The sequence below is a fragment of the Panthera onca genome, chromosome D4 (genome assembly GCF_046562875.1).
Source record: "Panthera onca isolate mPanOnc1 chromosome D4, mPanOnc1 haplotype 2, whole genome shotgun sequence".
Classification (NCBI taxonomy): domain Eukaryota; kingdom Metazoa; phylum Chordata; class Mammalia; order Carnivora; family Felidae; genus Panthera; species Panthera onca.
In genome coordinates this window covers 41,222,420-41,242,201 of record NC_138351.1, presented here as the reverse complement: position 1 = coordinate 41,242,201, position 19,782 = coordinate 41,222,420, and the positions used below count along the sequence as shown (strand labels likewise).

At 41.7% G+C, this 19,782-nt stretch overlaps 1 pseudogene; it reads left to right on the top strand.

Annotated features, from left to right (window-relative positions):
* Positions 1-6,342: 6,342 nt before the first annotated feature.
* Positions 6,343-7,117, top strand: LOC132674278 (ras-related C3 botulinum toxin substrate 1 pseudogene; annotated as a pseudogene).
* The last annotated feature ends 12,665 nt before the right edge of the window (positions 7,118-19,782 follow it).

Below are 19,782 nucleotides of genomic sequence, written 5' to 3'. Positions count from 1 at the left end.
AGACCAGACCATCTTGTCTAATTGACCCGCTTTTTTGGTGTGTGGCTCTCTGAAACTTTTTGGACCCTCCCAGGATTTTCTAAAGTCAGCTACAAGTAACTTTTGGCTATTTCCAAAATGAATAATCCTGACGTTATGAAATAAGAGACAAAATCTGAAGAGAATTACCATGAAGAAGAGTTATTACTAAAAGTATATGTGGACCAGTGATAACATTATGAGAAATGGTGCATTGTCTCCTAAAACAAACATTTTGGCTACTATTCATTGAACACTTATTGGGTGTCTACTCTATGCCACAAATTGCAAAGTTTAGAAGAGACACCCATTTGGATGTCTCTTAGCCACTAGTATGTAGTGAAACTGGTTTTGGGACTCATAGCTGCCATGACATGTAAGCCAGGACTAGGTTCCTGGCACATTCATTGCTGGATCTTGTCCCCAGTGTTTTTTGACAAACATTTCTTGTCTATGTCGGTCAGCAGTATATCTCTATCCCTGTCTCAGCAGTCGACCAATGAGCAAGAAGTCCAATGACATCAAGGGTATTTTTCTCTTCTTGCTTTACTTATCTGTTTTTCCAGATTTTTCTATAATGCAAAACATTGCTTTTGTCATAAGAAAAAGAGTCATTTTAATTTTAAGAACCGAATGAGAGAAGAGCAATGTTTAATCCACTTGACAGTGATTTGTAGGCATGAAAAGAGCCCCATGTCCAGTGAAGGAGCTGAAAAGGAGACTCTTATCACTGAGTTTTTTTTATCTGGGTTTACTTGTTTCCATAATAGCAACCAGGGCATCTAAGAGTGGGTAGGTTGACTTTTCTGTTGAATATGCACTCATTATCTTGTAAATTAAATTCCTGCCCTATTTGGCTATAGGGCACCAATGACAGGGAGAGCTGGGACGCAATAAAGAGTACCCTAAGAACAAAACAATCAAGGCCAAAATATGGAAAAGTTTGTTTAAAAATCCCTCTGTAAATAATTATACATTATGCCTCCAGTTTGTCCAAGCAAAAAGAGATTCAAAACGTTATCATGGATATTTCCCAGAATAGATGGTCCTATTGCATCTAGTTTTTTATCTGTTTATATAACTAAGAGATGATCTACTAACATCTAGTGAGTTTTATCTTGTTAAAATTTAAATTACTCCTCAACACTTTTAGTAAGTTATAAAACACTGGTTCACACTCAGCTTTTAGGGATGTTCATGAGAGAAGTAAGCATGTGGAGTTGGTTAAAGTAAATCTACTTAACTGGAATATGTTTATCTTTTAACTGTCTGCCTTTGGTGCCCATATGCCCAGGGCAAGCTGAAGTTTTTTTCTTCATTCACTCAGTGACTGTTAACCGGGAGCTTCCTAAATGCAAGATTAAATGCCTGTTGAATACTAATAATGGAGTAAGCCCTGTATTCATCATGCTCGTACATTTAAAGCAGGTCAGAAGGAATCTGATTCTGACTCAGTTTCACAAGTGTGTGACTAGACAATTTAGGACTTTTCCTAATCAAAGTGAATCATGAACCCTTAACCTCATTTGTTAAAGGCTGTGAAACAATGTCAGCTTTTTGGGGACAACTCTATAATTTACCTTTCCTTTCTTCCTTCTATAGAAAAGTGTCCTTTTTTCTCCTCATTCACACCGGATCCCTGCACTTCTGATCTCTTAATAGTAATCAGTCCAGTGAATTTTCATTTATATCCATCACACTTAACATAATACATGCTATGGGTTTCATGCTTTGGCTGATGGTGGGGTTCAAAGACAGCAGCAAACTCCACCCCAGTATCTCATACAGGTTTGGCACGTGTGATGACAAATGTAAATCAGAAATAATTGGGAGGAACAGTCAATAGGGAAGAAGGGACATCAGGGAAGAGTTCCTAGAGGAAGACTGGATTGCTATATATCAGGTTCTTATATCTGATTTTTGTAGAGATTTCAGGAAGGAGATATAAAGTACTTCAAAATTAACAAACCTCAAACTGAACTCATGAACTTCCTCCCCAAATCTGTCCTCCTGTGTTTCCCCACTGGGAGCCATCATCTCTTGTCACCTCCACCCACGTAATCATCCAAGACAGAAACCAGGGCACCAGACTCGGTTCCCTTTCTTCCTTCTCCCTGACCTACTTCAGGAACTGGAGCCAGCCTGCTGGGGTCACCATGTGAGGGTGGCACCTTGGGAGGGGATCTCCCCCTGTTTTCCCATGGTGACACATCGAGGCGGAGAGAGAGATTCTGTCAAGAGAAGTTTGCAGCTGGCAAAACAGGATTGAGCGCTGAGGCCGAGGCTCAACACAATGATGAAAACTGCAAACAAGGATTGGGGTTGTTGTCTGGGAGGTCTGCAACCAAGATAGTCTAAGGGGTGAACAGCAGGCTGAGAAGGGTGGATCATAAGTGAGATTTTAAAAAAATGTTTATTTATTTGTTTGTTTATTTGGGGGGAAGGGGCAGAGAGACAGCAGAGAGATGGAGAGAATCTCAAGCAGGCTCCTTGCTGTCAGCGCAAAGCCCAAGGCGGGGCTCGATCCCACACACTGTGAGATCATGTCCTGAGCTGAAGTCAAGTACTCTCATCCGCTCTCTTGGTTGACCATCCCCTTAATATCTACCATCACAAGGTTCTCTTAGATAGTGCTGATTGTCATCTAAACTCCAAAATGCCATGGAAAGGCTCAAATCTTCCATCAGTCTTTCATGCTTATTGTAAGAGAACTCATACCGATAGTACTGCTTATAGACCTATCCTATAGCAGCTGTTCCTATGTCACTGCATTTGCATATGCTAGTCCCTCAGTGGAATACCATTTCCATCGAAGAGCGCCTGGTGAATTCCTCCTTCTCAATCCTTTATAATCGAATACAGTTAACAACTCTCCTTGTCTTTCCTTTCTCCTTGGCATAAGATAGTTGCTTTGTCCTCCTTGTCCCAGTAGCGCCAGGCACATATTCTACAAAAGCACCTTCTACATTCTCTCTTCTTTGATAGACTGAGTTCATGAGGTCAAGAACCACCCATCTTCCTCTTGCTTGTAGTGAACCCAATTCCTGGCACATAATAAGTTCTTGATCAAGGTTTGTTGAGTAAATACTGTCTTACAATAGCTTTTTAAGCATGTGTATACTTAGTGCAAGACTAAGCTTTATCTCCTGTAACAACCCAGACACTCTCTTGATTTATTGAGTAAATATAGAGAGGGGTAGCCATGTGTTTGCTGGTCCTATTCCGTATTATTTTTCCCCCAACTTCCTTCTATGGTTATTTCATGATGCAATATTTTGTTCTGTCTAAATGATATCACATGCGGGGAGACAGATTTCCCACCCTCACCTAATAATTTGACTGGCTAAAATGGATTTCCCATTCATGTATATAGGTAAATCAGTTATTTGAAACCGTGGCTATATATAAGTCATATGAGGAACTTGAGCATTTTTAGTGCCTGGGGCCCATGTCAGACCAAATAAATCAGAACCTCTGGAGTGGATTCAGGCATGAATAAATATACGTATGCTTTATGGGGCGCCTGGGTGGCTCAGTCGGTTAAGCGTCCGACTTCGGCTCAGGTCACGATCTCGCGGTCTGTGGCTTCGAGCCCTGCGTCGGGCTCTGGGCTGATGGCTCAGAGCCTGGAGCCTGCTTCCGATTCTGTGTTTCCCTCTCTCTCTGCTCCTCCCCCGTTCATGCTGTGTCTCTCTCTGTCTGAAAAATAAATACACGTTAAAAAAAAAATTAAAAAAAAATATATGTATGCTTTTTCAGGCATCAATATTTTCAAAAAGGTTCCCAGGTGATTCCTTTTGCCAAGATGACAAAGCACTGAGTTATATCCTTTTTAGACCTTGTCATTATCCAGCTCTAAACGATCTTTTCTTAGTTAACTGCATCCAGAACACGATGGTAGAACATATCAACTGGCTCTTATTCCCAGCAAAGGTTAGCTTCTTCACTGGCTATTTTTTGCCTGAGTAGTGGCAGTCGGAGAAAATGGCAAAGGTTAGCATCTATATGTTTGGTACCTTTTTTTTTTTTTTTTTTAATTTATTTTAGAGAGAGAGTGCAAGCGGGGGAGGGGCCAGAAGGAGAGAGAAAGAGAGAGAGAGAGAGAAAGAGAATCTTAAGCAGGCTCCACTTTTCAGCATGGAGCCTGATGTGGGCTCTATCTCATGACCCTGGAATCATGACCTGAGCCAAAATCAAGAGTCAGATGCTCAATGGACTGAGCCACCCAGGTGCCCCTGTATGTTTGGTATCTTTGATGAAAGAGGAATTAAGATCAAATTTAAAAAAATGTTTATTTATTGGGAATGCAAGCTGGTGCAGCCACTCTGGAAAACAGTATGGAGGTTCCTCAAAAAACTAAAAATAGAACTACCCTATGACCCAGCAATTGCACCACTGGGCATTTATCCAAGGGATACAGGTGTGCTGTTTCGAAGGGACACATGCACCCCCATGTTTATAGAAGCACTATCAACAATAGCCAAAATGTGGAAAGAGCCCAATTGTCCATCAATGGGTGAATGGATAAAGAAGAGGTGGTTTATATATACAATGGAGTATTACTCGGCAATCGAAAAGAATGAAATCTTGCCATTTGCAACTACGTGGGTGGAACTGGAGGGTATTATGCTAAGTGAAATTAGTCAGAGAAAGACAAAAATCATATGACTTCACTCATATGAGGACTTTAAGAGACAAAACAGATGAATGTAAGGGAAGGGAAACAAAAATAATATAAAAAGAGGGAGGGGGACAAAACTGAAGAGACTCACAAATATGGAGAATAAATGGAGGGTTACTGGAGAGGTTGAAGGAGGGGGGATGGGCTAAATGGGTCGGGGGCACTAAGGAATCTACTCCTGAAATCATTGTTGCACTAGGTGCTAACTAATTTGGATGTATATTAAAAAAAAAAAAAAAGACTATGGAAAAAGTAATGGAAAAAATTACAGTCACCTGTCCAGATGCTATCACTGTGGGACTCCTAATGCCTTGTGAATGAGACACGTATCAGTATTGTCTTTGTTATAAAGCTAAAACATTTCCAACAACAACAGCAAACCATCTACTGACCACAGGATAATTATTATACCCTCTGGAGTAGTTACTGTGAAAACATGTGTGCATTTTGCTGAGAAAGCAAAAGAGGATCTTTGCCAACGCTTCTCCTATCTTTCTTTTTTTTTTTTTTTACGGCCTCAGAGCTCCACTGTGAACCTGGGGATTTTCAACTCTGCTAGCTGTGTTGGAGCAAGCAAACTGCGCTAACGAGCATTGTGCCACAGTATTTCCAGCCCTCACAAATACGAGGGCATACCTGAAGGAAATGACTGCAAGCAAGGGCTCTGAAATCAGATGGCTCGAGTTTTAAAGCTGCACTCTTTACTCGCTGGCCAAGTGACCTTGGCCAGTGTACTTAAATGACGTCTTTCTCAAAAACCTTATGGGGAAAACGGGGACAAATTAGTATGCAATTCCTTAAGGCTTTCGTGAGGATTAAATGCCATAATCTACCCAAAGTAAAAAAAACAAAACAAAACAAAACAAAACAAAAAAAAACATTATTTATTTATTTTGAAAGAGAGAGAGAGAGAGAGAGAAAGAGAGAGCATGCACAAGCAGGGGAGGGCAGAGACGGAGAGAAAGAATCCCAAGCAGGCTCCACATTCAGCATGGAGCCCAATGCCGGGCTTCATCCCAGGAGCTGTGAGATCATGGTGTGAGCTGAAATCACGAGTTGGACGCTCAGCTGACTGAGCCAAGGTGAAGGTCAAATTCGAGAAGAGTTTCAATCTACCAAATTGACCATTGATAATACTTACATGTCCCTGCTACCTGCTCACCAGTGCCTCAGACTCGGGGAGAGCAGAAGCAGTAGAGATGTGGTCTTTGTGCACCAGGAAGAGAGGTGAAGGGGAGAGAACAAATCGGGAGAAGTACTCCCGTGTTCCAGGCATGATAGTAGGCACTTCCTATGTGACGTCTCTTGTAAGCCTCATGACAACCTGGCCAGTTAGAGGAGGCTGTCATCACTTTACATATATGAAAACTGATCCTCTCAATTCCTTCATCTACAAAATGGGAATGTTAATTGTATTTACCTCCTTTCTTGAAGGTTAAATGAATTAATACCTTTTAAACCCTCAGCGTCTCTGGAACATACTAAGCACTCAATAAATGTGAGCAATTATTGTTATTGCTTAAGTTCCCCCAGATAGCAAGTGGCAAGAGAGATTAAACCCCAAGACTGTCTAATTTCAGAACTCAGGTGCTTTTCTCTCTGCCTTGCAGCCCAAGTGGGGATTTAAGAATAATGCTATGAAACTGCGGGCTAAAGTTATAGTAGACACAGCACTTAAGTATCAAAGGCAGGTAGAGGAAAGATCATGAGTTCTACACACTTGTACTCAGTGAAGGAAGCCATTGAGTGTGGGGCACAGGATGTAGGAATAAAAAGTCTTTATGTTTGGGTGGTGGCCCATGGAGGGCAAGGCAGCTTGGACGGCACCCTGGCACCCTGCGCCCCGATGCTGCAGCCTACATGCCGGCCATTAAGCATGTGGTGACGGGAGCAATAGGTAAAACTTGCCTATTGATCGGTGACACAACTAATGCATTTTCTGGAGACCACAGCCTCACCGTCTTTGACAACTGTTCTGCCAATGTTATGGTGGATGCAAAACTGGCGAATCGGGGCTTGTGGACACAGCTGGGCAAGAAGATGACAGATGACGCCCCCATCCTCTACTCAAAGGGATGTATTCTCAGTTGGCTTTTCTCTGGTGAGTCCTGCATCTTTGGAAAATGTCTGTGTACAGAGGTATCCTGAAGTGTGCCACCATTGTCTCAAGGCTCCCATCATCTCAGTTGGAACTCAATGTGATCTCAGGGGTGGTGAAGATAAGGCTGAGGAACTGAAGGCAAAGAGGCTGATTGCTGATGCCTATCTTTGAGGTTTAGCCAAGGCCAAAGACATCTGTGCTCTAAAGTACACGCAGCACTTGGCTCTCACACAGTGAGCCTCTAGATGTGTTTGATAAAGCTCTTCTTCTTCAGTGGTTCTCTCCCACCTCCTGTCAAGAAGAGGAAGAGAAGATGCCTGCTGTTGTAAATGTCCGAGACTCTCTCTTTTTTTTTGTCCTGTCCCCCTTTATCCCTTTGTACAATTTGTTCAAAACCAGCGATGTCTTCACACTCCACGCCTAGATTTTGTTACAGATTAGTTTTTCTGTAAAACCATTTTGAACCAGTGGATAATTTTAAGGCTTTGCTTATTTAAAGTGTAAGAGTTCAGGGATGCCTGTGTGGCTCAGTCGCTTCAGCATCCAAATCTTGATCTTGGCTCAGGTCACGATCTTGTGATTGTGAGATCAAGCCCCACTTTGGGCTCTGAGTTGACGGCATGGAGCCTCCTTGGGATTTTCTCTCTCCCTCTCTCTCTTTGCCTCTCCCTCTCTTACTCTTGCCCTCTCTCTTAAGAACCTTAAGAAAAATTAAAAAAATAAAATGTAAGAGTTCAAACTGTCACATCCGATTAAAATTTAGCCCTAAAGTGGATAAAAAAATCTGAATTCAAGTCCTGTCTTTGCCATGTATTAGCAAACTGACTTTAGGTTAATTATATCTGTATGCTTATTTCAATGTCTACACTTGTATAAAATGGTAATAACAATAGTACCTGTTTAATGGTTTCTTTTTTGCAAAAATGAAATATGATCATCTATATTAAAGGCTTATACTAATTAAATTATTTTTAGTTAGGTAGAGGAAAGAATTTGGGGCTAGGACTTAAGACACACAGTTTCTAGGGGCGCCTGGGTGGCTCAGTCAGTTAAGCATCCAACTCTTGATTTCGGCTCAGCTCATGATCTCACAGACATGGGACTGAGTCCTGTGTTGGGCTCCATGCCGGGTATGGAGCTTGTTTGGGGTTCTTTCTCCCTCTCCCTTTGCCCCTCCCCCACTTTCTCTCTTTCTCTTTCTCTCTGTCTCTCAAAAAAGAAAAAAAAAGGGCATACAGTTTCTAATGTTAGGTCTGCCATGACCTAGCTATGTCACTTTGAGTAAATTCCTGGACATCCTTGCTTTCAGTTTACCCATTATTACATAAGGTAGGTAGGCAAGTAGCAGCATGGTTGGCATTCAGCAAATGTTATGTCATCTCTTTCTTTCCAGTTGCTCAGAAAATGACATAATTGGAACGAGTTACTGCTTCACAACTGTGGCTGGGTGTCCCAATCATCTGCGGGCCTTAATAAAGAAAGAAATGACAAATCAGAACATGGGCATTGAGAGCCGTGAACTAGGTGATCTATGAGATTCCCTCATGGTCCAATAATTGATTACCTTTAGCTTCATGAAGAAAATAGGACTTGTGTTTAATTTTACATTATTGTTTTAGTCTCCTTTTTCTACAAATCATCGGAGTCCATTTATAACATGTAACACTAAAAGGGAAAACACGAGGATCAGGGCACCATGAAGGGTTATTGTGATGGGGAACCGCTCTCAGGCAGGGTGGCGCTTCGCACAGTGCCTGGCCCAGGTGAGGCCCTATGAACCGCAGCTGAATGGATGAATGGATGAATGGATCAACCATAGCTCTCCCCAAACTTCAGTTCATAAAATGGGTTTGGAGAAACACTGGACAGTTGACTGATGTGTTCTCTAGAACACAAGTGTCTGTGTTATTGATTAAAGGCAGCCGAAGGGAGTAGGGAATAGTGCGGGGAAGGGTTTCCAGGAGAAGGGACAATTTGGGTGGGAACTCCCGGGTTGGACTTGGAGTGTTCAAGGTAGTGGGAGATGCATCTGAGGAGGTAGTAAGGTCAGATTACAGAGGCTCTTGAAGGCTGAATAGAGAATTGTACATTTGGTGTTAGAAAGGGAAGTGTTGAAGCTTCAGTTGCTGACTTCCTGGCCATGGCCAGCTCTCCTATATTCATGAGACCATCTTGTACTTGCAAAGCAATTTTAAGGACATAACGTGCAGGAGCTGGGAAAGAGGAGACACCAGGAGGTAGCCCCATCTTTGTTTTCTTCTGGGAAAAGACAGTAAAGTATTCAGGACAGTGTTGTCCTCTGACACAGTGTGTGCCTCTAAAGGGTGTGATGAAAATTGTTAGTCATACATTCCTTCTGTGAAATCATATTGTTGACAAACCCTAATGCCCACCCCCAAGTCTTCCCAGAATCCCGGGAGCCCATCTAGCTCTCTAATGGACACTAGATCCAGGTGCCTGTCCTCCTGCAAAAAACAATTGTAAGTTATATCTTACAAGTTACAAGCTGTAACTTACAACCGAGTAATTGTAAGTTACATCAAGCAAGCTACTGGGAAGAATTTCACTGCTCTATCAGGGAACCTGTTGGGACTTGTGACAAACTTCCACCTTGGCTTGGTTGTCCTTACCTTTAGAATGGCATCTTGTAGGGGTGCCTGGGTGGCTCAATCGGTTGAGCATCCCACTTCAGCTCAGGTCATGATGTCATGGTCTGGGAGTTCAGTTGTCAGCGTAGAGCCCACTTCAGATCCCCTGTGCCCCTCTCTATCTGCCCCTCCCCTTCTCATGCTCTCTCTTTCTCAAAAATGAAGAAAACGTTTTTAAAAATGCCGTCCTTTAGTAATAATTTGTATTGCTTTAACTCCAGCTATTTTCAGATTATCCGTGTAGTCTATAGCTACACCCAAATGTACATTTAGGAGAGGATCCCCTGGGCTTTTCTCCTCCCCGTCTTGCCTCTTGGATTCCCATCAGTGTTCAAGAGCCATGAGGTCAAGGGACTGGGCTTCACTTTCCTTTGTCTGCCACTGCACCTGCCACCATGCTGGCCATCACACTTGGCCCTGACTGTGTATATAAAGCCAATCACTGCCTCCCTCCCTTGGGATGTCAAAGCAGGCTCGATTTCATGCAAAACAGACAAAACATACTGCCTTGCCTTTTGTAATGAGCCCTGAACTCTGTTTAGAGAGGGAGAGTCAATCCAAGTTATCAGCCAAATGTTTGTCCTGCAGGGTGATGGTTGTGCTTTTTCTTCTTTTTAAGAGATGGCTCAGAATGATGCTTTTCTCCAACTATTCCAAATTCCATTCAACAAATCTGTGTAAAAATCTAAGAACTGCAAAATGAATGAGTGTGTAAGTATGGGTGAGTCATATGTATGGGTGTATAGCATTCCATGTTTCCTAGTTAAGAGTTTGCAGTTGTGCTGGTATTTTGTGAGTGTGTGGGTCAGAGGGAAGATCAAAACACTTAACTGAAAAGACTCGTCTAGTCATACCACGGTCATTCTAAGCCTTAATTACAGATATAAATTGAAGTGGCACTAAACATTGTAAATCATATTCAGGGATTTTTTTTCTTTTTTTTTTAAATTTTATTTATTATTTTTTTTAAATTTACATCCAAATTAGTTAGCATGTAGTGCAACAATGATTTCAGGAGTAGATTCCTTCGTGCCTCTTACCCGTTTAGTCCATCCCCCTTCCCACAATCCTTCCAGTGACCCCCAGTTTGTTCTCCATATTTATGAGTCTCTTCTGTTTTGTCCCCCTCCCTCTTTTTATATTATTTTTGTTTCTCTTCCCTTATGTTCATCTCTTTTGTCTCTTAAAGTCCTCATATGAGTGAAGTCATATGATTTTTGTCTTTCTCTGACTACTTTCACTTAGCATAATACCCTCCAGTTCCATCCACATAGTTGCAAATGGCAAGATTTCATTCTTTTTGATAGCCAAGTAATACTCCATTGTATATATAAACCACCTCTTCTTTATCCATTCACCCATCGATGGATATTTAGGCTCTTTCCACACTTTGGCTGTTGTTGATAGTGCTGCTATAAACATGGGGGTGCATGTGTCCCTTCGAAACTGCACACCTGTATCCCGTGGATAAATGCCTAGTAGTGCAATTGCTGGGTCATAGGGTAGTTCTATTTTTAGTTGTTTGAGGAACCTCCATACTGTTTTCCAGAGTGGCTGCACCAGTTTGCATTCCCACCAACAATGCAAAAGAGATCCTCTTTCTCCGCATCCTTGCCAACATCTGTTGTTGCCTGAGGTGTTAATGTTAGCCATTCTGACAGGTGTGAGGTGGTATCTCACGGTGGTTTTGACTTGTATTTCCCTGATGAATGATGTTGAACATTTTTTCATGTGTCAGTTGGCCATCTGGATGTCTTCTTTGGAGAAGTGTCTATTCATGTCTTTTGCCCATTTCTTCACTGGATTATTTGTTTTTTGGGTGTTGAGTTTGATAAGCTATCTATAGATTTTGGACGCTAACCCTTTATCTGATATGTCATTTGCAAATATCTTCTCCCATTCCATTGGTTGCCTTTTAGTTTTGCTGATTGTTTCCTTGCTGTACGGAAGCTTTTTATTTTGATGAGGTCCCAGGAGTTCATTTTTGCTTTTGTTTCCCTTGCCTCTGGAGATGTGTTGAGTAAGAAGTTGCTGTGGCCAAGATCAAAGAGGTTTTTGCCTGCTTTCTCCTCGAGGATTTTGATGGCTTCCCGTCTTACGTTCAGGTCTTTCATCCATTTTGAGTTTATTTTTGTGTCTGGTGTAAGAAAGTGGTCCAGGTTCATTCTTCTGCATGTTGCTGTCCAGTTTTCCCAGCACCAATTGCTGAAGAGACTGTCTTTATTCCATTGTATATTCTTTCCTGCCTTGTCAAAGATTAGTTGGCCATACGTTTGTGGGTCCATTTCTGGGTTCTCTATTCTGTTTCATTGATCTGAGTGTCTGTTTTTGTGCCAAGGATTTTTTTTTTTTTCTAAAACCAGTTCAATTTGTTTCTCATATCTTTAGGAAGAGTTCTTCTTGAGGAGAAAACACAATGTGTCCTCTATTATGTTACCCTTGGTCAGTTTTTGTTATTTCTAGTACAGGCAGTCTCTACTTTTGTACATAACATACTTTTGGAAATGTGTTTGTAGTTTGAGTACCTGAAAGTCCAGTAACAGTCTCACATGTGATAAAGAGCATTTCATTCCTAGAGACCTAGAATATATCAGGTTTATGCAGGGCCTTCTTTCCTTGCAAACAGGTGACTTGTCATGAGAGAGAGGTTTCAAAGGCACCTTACTCTGGGGTGAGGTTAAGGGAAGCAGGAAGGTGAAAGGGGGTGCTGGGCTCAGTCGAAGAATGCTAGATGGACTCCCCACAGCGTGGTGGGGTGGGGGGTAAGGAGAGGAGAAAGCTCCAGGTCTCCAGATGCCAGGCACTGTGATGTATGTTGTCCCTCTAGGTAAGATAGGGACACCAGTGTGGCCATGTTAAGACCTGGAGGAGTGATGTCTCTGCTGACCTGAATGGTGACGCCACGGCTGAAACAAACAACTTTCCCCTACACCTTGCCAAAGACTGATGCCCCACAGGGACAGTGGCTTACAGATGACATCATCATGTGAGAACTTGAAATTATCATTGGCCAGCTGAAGTAGGAAGACTAAATCCAGGCATATGCTTTAGCAGTGTGAGTATATTGAAATTGAAGACAGTCGAAGGCTTCTGTCTTGGTCTGTCGGGGCTGCTACAACAAAATACCACAGACTGGTGGCTATAAACAGCAGAAATTCATTCCTCACAGTTCTGGAAGCTGGAAGTCTGAGATCAAGATGACAGCATGGTTGGGTGAGGGTCGCCTTTGGACTGTTGACTTTCGTTATATACTCACATGGTGGACAGGGCAAGTGACCTCCGTAGAGCCTCTTTTATAAATACACTAAGCTCATTTGTGAAAGTTCCTCCTCTCAAAGGCAACCCCTTCCTAACACCATCCCACTGGGTATTAGGATTTCAACATATGAATTTTGAGGAAACATAAACATTGAGACCATAGCAGCTGCCTGTAGTAGAGTTCCCTCCCATAATTAAACATCAATCTTGCTACATGTAAAGAAACACACAAGTAAACTGAAATATAATCCGTAATTTGTGACATTTTGCTTCTATAGATCCCTGGATGAAGTTGCATGGTGAAACAATTCAGAAAATAGCAACCCAAAGGTAAGTGTATCCTAGGATTTGAGGTCATTCATGGAAGGATATAGTGTCGCCGTGGTCAGTTACAGGCGTGCTTTGCTTTATGCAACAGATGTTTTCCAAGTTAGTCAATTTTTTAAATGGAATCATGTCTTTAAAGTATTAAGCATTTATTATTTAAAGGAAAGTTTTAGTGAATGCTTGCATTCTTTTCTCATCATTTCTCTTCTGGTTATTTTAATTTTCTTAAATGTTGAGTCCAGTAGCCAACTCCACAATGGCTCCCAGTGATCTTTGCCTTTTGGTTCAATCTTACTTTGTCCCTCTCACACTGAATCAGCGTTGGCCCTATTTGACTAACAGACTAAATGCAAAAGCGATGTATGTGACTTCTGAGGCTGGGTAGTAGCAGGCATTGTGTCTTCTGCCTGAATCTCTTGGACCACTGGCTTAGCAGAAAGCCAGCCCCCATGTGACAAGGACACTCAAATAGCCTTGAGGAGAGGGCAGGAACTGAGGAACTGAGGAACTGAGGCTCCCGAACAATAGTCAACATTGACTTGCCAGTCATGTGAGTGAACCCTGTCAAGGTTTCAGATAATTCCGCCCAGCTCTCATCTGATTATAACCTCATGGGACACCGAACCACAGCTGCCTCGTGAGCTCCTTCTGAGTTCCTGACTCATAGAATTGTGAGAGAAAATAAACTATTATTGTTTTATGCCACTAAATTCTGGGATGATTTGGTAATTAGTGATAAATAATTAATACATTAAGCTTCTGGAAGTAGAGGATATCTGTCTTATTCAGTTAAACCACGAAAGGTTTGTTATTTTTGTGATGGGCGATGGTTAAACTTCTTGGATCTGTGGGTTTATACTTTTCACTAACTTTGGAAAAATTTTGGTAATTTCTTCAAGTATTTTTTTCTATTCTCCCCTCCATTTCCTCTCTTTGAGTGACTCCCTTATACATATTTTAGGGTGCTTGAAGTTATCCCACAGCTCACTAATGCTCTATTTATTTACTTTTTGTCTTTTTATTTTTGTGTTTATTCTGGATTATTTCTGTTGCTGTATCTTCAAATTCATGAATATATTCTGCAGTATCTAATTTACTGTTACTACTATTTAGTTTTCATCTCAAACATTGCATTTTTCACCTTTAGAAGTTCATGTTGCATCTTTTGTTATGTCTTTAATTTTTTTTTTTAATGTTCATTTTTGAGAGACAGAGTGCGTGCAAACAGGAAAGGGGCAGGGAGAGAGAGGGACAGAGGATCCAAAGTGGGCTCTACACTGACAGCAGAGAGCTTGATGTGGGGCTTGAACTAATGATCCATGAGATCATGACCTGAGCCAAAGTCAGATGCTTAACCGACTGAGCCACCCAGGTGCCTCTTTAATGTGCTTTTGTTTGTTTGTTTCTTTTGGTTTTAAAATTTTTTAATGTTTACTTATTTTTTAAGAGAGAGAGAGAGAGAGAGAGAGAGAGAGAGAGAGAGAGTGTGTGTGTGTGTGTGTGTGTGTGTGTGTGTGAGTGGGGGAGGACAGAGAGAGAGGGAGGGAGACACAAAATCCAAAGCAGGCTCCAGGCTCTGAGCTGTCAGCACAGAGCCCAACATGGGGCTCAAACCCAGGAATCATGAGATCAGGACCTGAGCCGAACCGAAGTCAGACACCTAACCCACTGAATGAGCCAGGGGTTCCTAATGTGTCTGTTTAATATGCTTGGTCTTTACTTTCTTGGATATATGGAATATCATAATTATTGTTTTAGTGTTCTTATTTATTCATTCTTTCATATATGTCAGTTCTGAATCTGTTTCTATTGGTTGGTTTTTTTTTTTCTTCTCATACGGGTCATTTTTTCCTACTTCTCTGCATGCCTGATAATCTTCAGTTGAATGTCAGACTTTGTATCTTTAATCTTGTTGAGTGCTATATATTTTCAGATTTTTATAAATACTCTTGAGCTTTATTCTGGGACAACCGTTAAGTTACTTGGAAACATTGGTTTACTTCTGGGTCTTGCTTTTAAGCTTGGTTAAGGAGGATCAGAACAGCATTTGGTCAAGGGCTAATTTTGGCTCACTACTAAGGCAATTCCCTTCTGAGTGTTCTACTTGATGTCCTATAAATTATGCTATTTCCCACTCCTTCTGGTGGACTATTAACTCTTACTGGCACTGCATGATCTCCTAGGATCGTTCCTTCTAATCACTGATGTGCTGATGATTCATTAGCCGAGACTCAAGGGGGAATCTCCTGCAGATTTCCAGATTTCTCTCTGCCACTCTCCCTTCTCTAAGACTGCCCTGTGAGCTCCCTCTGTCTCCCTGGGATTTCATTTGCTTCCTCCATTCAGGGGGACTATTGGGCTTTATCTAATTTTTGCCCCCCTAAGCTACAGCATGGAAACTCTTTCCAGGTAGTAAATATGGGTAGTTATCAGGCTTATTGGGTTTGTGTCCTATCTCTCAGTCACTGTTATCCTGCACTGCCTGATGTACAATGTCTGAAAAAGATTGCTTCTACCCACAATTACTACGCACACTGTTTTGTTGTCATTTCAGGCAGATAGATAAATCTGAGCCTTGTTACTCCATCTTGCTGAGAAGCAGAAGTTGCTTTCTTTTATCTCTGAGATTGGCATAAATAATGGAACTGCTCCGTTGAAGCTGCAATGTCTGTGTATTTTTGTGTTTGTTGATGAGTGTGTATGACAAGGGCAAGTGATGGGGAAGGTCACAGGGATCAAGGTCATTTCTTTTAAAAATTAATCTTCAAATGTATGTTTGAAAAGCATTTTTTAATGTTTTATATTTTGATTAATTTTTGTTGTTGTTGTTTATTTATTTTTGACAGAGATAAAATGCAAACTGGGGAGGAGCAGAAAGACAGGCAGACAGCGGATCCAAAGTGGGCTCTGTGCTGAAAGTGAAGAGCCCAATGTGGGGTTTGAACTCACAAAGCATGAGCTCCTGACCTGAGCTGAAGTCAGGCGCTTAATGGACTGAGCCAGCCGGGGGCCCCGTTATTTATTTTTGAGAAAGTTACCATGAGCGGGGGAGGGACAGAGAGAGAGATGGGGACAGAGGATCTGAAGTAGCCTCTGCTAGCCCAACTAGGGTCTCGAACTCATGAATTGTGAGATCATGACCTGAGTCAAAGTTGGATGCTCAACCGACTGAGCTACCCAAGGGCCCCTGAAAAGTGTTTTCTCAAGATATGAAAATAATATATGCCTACGTAAATAATATAAATATATCACAGATAATATAATGTGAAAGTGAAGTCTCTTGAATGACTCATAACTTTATCATTCAGTCCCATCTTTAAAGAAAAACTTTTTTTATTTGAGAGAGGGGGCTGGGGGAGAGTGCAAGTGGGGAGAGGTGCAGAGGGAACGAGAGAGACAGAGAGAGAATCTTAAGCAGGTTCCACGCTCAGTGCAGAGCTTGATGTGGGACTGGATCCCACGACCCCAGGATCATGACCTGAGCAGAAATCAAGAGTTAGATGCTTAACCAACTGAGCCACCCAGGCGCCCCAAAGGGGAATTACCTCCAAATGATAAAGAGCATCTACAAAAGCCCACAGCTAAGATCATATTTCATGGTGAAAGGCTGAATGCTTTCCTTCTAAGATTGGGAACAAAGCAGTATGTCAGCTCTCACCACTCGTATTCTGCACAGTACTGGAAGTTCTGGTCACTACAGTAAGCAAGACAAACAAATAAAAGACATACAGGATAGAAAAGAAGAAATAAACCTATTTCTATTTGCAGATGACACGGTCATCTATGCAGAAAATTCCAAGGATTCTACAAAAAAACTTCTAGAACTAATGAGTGAGTTCCGCAAGGTCATAGGATACAAGATCAACACACATCTCTCAGAAGTATTTGTACATGCTAACAATGAAAAGGCAGACACCAAAATTGAAAATGCAAAACCATTTACAATTTCTCCAGAGAAAACAGATTATTTAGGAATACACTTATCAAAATGTGAACAAGATCTGTATGCTGAAAATTACAAAATTTTGATTGATTAAAAAAGTAAAAGAGGGGCGCCTGGGCAGCTCAGTCGGTTAAGCGTCCGACTTCGGCTCAGGTCACTATCTCGCGGTCCGTGAGTGTGAGCCCCGCGTGGGGCTCTGGGCTGATGGCTCAGAGCCTGGAGTCTGCTTCTGATTCTGCATCTCCCTCTCTCTCTGACCCTCCCCCGTTCATGCTCTGTCTCTCTCTGTCTCAAAATTAACTAAATGTTAAAAAAAAATTAAAAAAAAAGGTCAAAGAACACTCCCCCAAAATGGAGACATACTGTGTTATGGGTTGGCGGTGCCACCATGGTAAAGATGTTAATTCTCCTCAGATTATCTATAAATTTAATGTAATTCCTATCAAAATCCTATCAAGCTTTTTGGAGATAGAGATGAGGTTATCCCAAAATTTGTGGAAAGGCATAGGCCCCCAAATAGCTAAAACATTCTTGACAAAAAAAATCACGGGGGAGGAATCACTCTTCTTAAGGCTTACTATATATCCGCAGTAATCAAGACAATGTGATAGTGATTGGTACAGAGGCAACAAGAGAGAGAACCCAGAAACAGACCCACACAAATATATTCAACTGACAAGTGAAAAGGTACAATAGCAATTCAGTGGAGGAAGGATAGCATTTTCAACAAGCGGGTTGGAACTATGGGACATCCATGGTCAAAAAATGGAACTCTTTGGGCTCGATACGTCATTGTAAATTAATGAACTTGAAATTACTTAAAATGGCTTAATAAATGGGGGTGAAGGTATAGATAGCAATAACACCTACCTGAAACCATATACCTTGGAGCTTTTCATCTAAATCACTTCTGTGTTTTAGTTTTGGTTTTTTTTATAAAGTGCTTTTAAAGTGAATATTTCTAGGGGCACCTGGGTGCCTCAGTCGGTTGAACATCTGACTTTGGCTCAGGTCATGATCTCATAGCTCGTGGGTTCGAGCCCTCACATAGTTCGTGGGTTCGAGCTCGTGGGTGGAGCCTGCTTTGGATTCTGTGTCTTCCTCCCTCTCTGCCTCTAACCCACTTGCATTCTGTCTCTGTCTCTCTCAAAAATAAATAAACATTAAAAAAAAAAAACAAGAAAAAAGTTCAGGATCTAGGACTAGACTAGAGTTTAGAAAACTAAAGTTTTCTTAGATGATTCATGAAAGGAAAAACTGCACAATAAGAACTCATCAAAATGAAAAATTCTGTTCTGTGAACGCCCATGTGAAGAGGGTGAAAAGACAGGCTATAGAATGGGAAAAACTATTTGCAAACCACATATCCAACAAAAGACAGTATTTAAGATACTCTCGGAACCCAAGAGTAAAGATACAAACAACCCAGTTAGGAAATGGGCGATGGCATGAACAGACATTTCACCAAATAGGATATATAGAGGGCAAATAGACCCATGAAAACATGTTCAACATCACTAGCATTAGAATACAAGTAAAAACCACAATGATTTATGATTAAATAGCAAAAATTCAACCAAATAAAATTCAAGGATGTGATTAGCTATATTAATCGATATACGAATCAGGCAACATCTCATCTAGCAGATAAAAGCTAGTCCAAAGGGCTACAGAAAAGGAAAGGTTTTTATTTTATTTTTTTAACGTTTTATTTATTTTTGAGACAGGGAGAGACAGAGCATGAACAGGGGAGGGGCAGAGAGAGGGAGACACAGAATCTGAAACAGGCTCCAGGCTCTGAGCTGTCAGCACAGAGCCCGACGTGGGGCTCGAACTCACGGACCACGAGATCATGACCTGAGCTGAAGCCGGCCGCTTAACCGACTGAGCCACCCAGGCACCCCAAGGAAAGGTTTTTAAAGGTAGAGACCGAGCGGAGAAAAGAATTCATTGTTTTAGCAAGGTCTCCCCTCTAAGGGGTCTGTCAGTAAATAGTGGTGACCAGGAAGTTCCCACGTTGACTGGTTAAAGGCTACATTCCTGGGGGGTTTGAACTCTAGTTAGGGTAGATATTAAGTCTTGGTTTATCAACTTAGGTGCGGCCTTAACCTAAATGACAACATTTTGGACCTGTGGTTTTGTTTTTAATGGTAAATACCTATCAAAATGACTGACGTAAAAAATGGAGACAACTAAAATGCTGGTGAGGGTGTGAAGAAACTAGATCACTCATACATGTCTCATGGTAATGTAAAATGGCACAGCTGCTGTTTCTTTTAAAAATGTTTTTAATGTTTATTCATTTTTGAGAGACGGAGACAGAGCATGAGCGGGGAAAGGGCAGAGAGAGGGAGACACAGAATCCGAAGCAGGCTCCAGGCTCTAAGCTGTCAGCACAGAGCCCGACGCAGGGCTCGACCTCACAAACTGCAAGATCATGACCTGAGCCGAAGTTGGACGCTCAACCGACTGAGCCACCCAAGTGCCCCATAGCTGCTGTTTCTTATAAAGCTAAATATCCAATATCGGCATGACCCAACAATTGCACTCTTTGGCCTTTACCCCAGAGAAATGATAACTCATGTTCACACAAAGACCTGTGCATGAATGGTCATCGCAGCTTTATTTGTAATAGCCCAAACTGGTTGTTCTTCAACAGATGAACGGTTAAACCAACTGTAGAACATATATTCCCTGGAATACTACTTAGCAATAACAGAACAATCGATGGGTATGTGCAAGACGTTGGATGAATCATGAGGAAATGATGCTCAATGAAAAAAGCCAACCCTCCAAAATGGATCCT